At 59.8% G+C, this 373-nt stretch overlaps 1 protein-coding gene across 1 annotated transcript in view; it reads right to left on the bottom strand.

Moving 5' to 3' along the window:
* Slit3 (slit homolog 3 (Drosophila)) overlaps positions 1 to 373 on the bottom strand; it is a gene marked incomplete at its 3' end in the record, with an annotated part of 214,810 nt that overhangs the window by 21,124 nt on the left and 193,313 nt on the right. The gene's annotated exons all lie outside the window — the stretch shown is intronic.

Below are 373 nucleotides of genomic sequence, written 5' to 3'. Positions count from 1 at the left end.
CTATGATCTGCCCACCCCGGGGAGGGGCCCCTCTTCCTGCCCCCAGAGCTTTGAGCTCATCCATGCCCTCTGTGTCCCCCAGGCCTAGGCCGGGCCCAGCCCGGGATCCTGTGTTTCCCAAGGCCTCTGGAGCAACCTGGTGGCTCCCCCCACCCAGGCACCCACTAAAGATAGGAGGATGCTCTCTCAGGCCACCAGCTCTGCGGAGCATTATTTAAAAACCAACGTGCTGTTTTGGACAAGATGAGTCTGAGACTGGGCCCTCTGCCTGCCTCCCGGCCACCCTGGCACCCAGGTTTTTCTTTTTGATTTGCAAATGCTTCCAGGTGGATAGAAAAAGCGGGTAGGATCTTGCACACAGAGGGCGGGCGGG

Source organism: Dipodomys ordii, unplaced genomic scaffold (assembly GCF_000151885.1).
Source record: "Dipodomys ordii isolate 6190 unplaced genomic scaffold, Dord_2.0 Scaffold112, whole genome shotgun sequence".
NCBI lineage: Eukaryota > Metazoa > Chordata > Mammalia > Rodentia > Heteromyidae > Dipodomys > Dipodomys ordii.
This window is presented reverse-complemented; position numbering and strand designations above follow the sequence as displayed.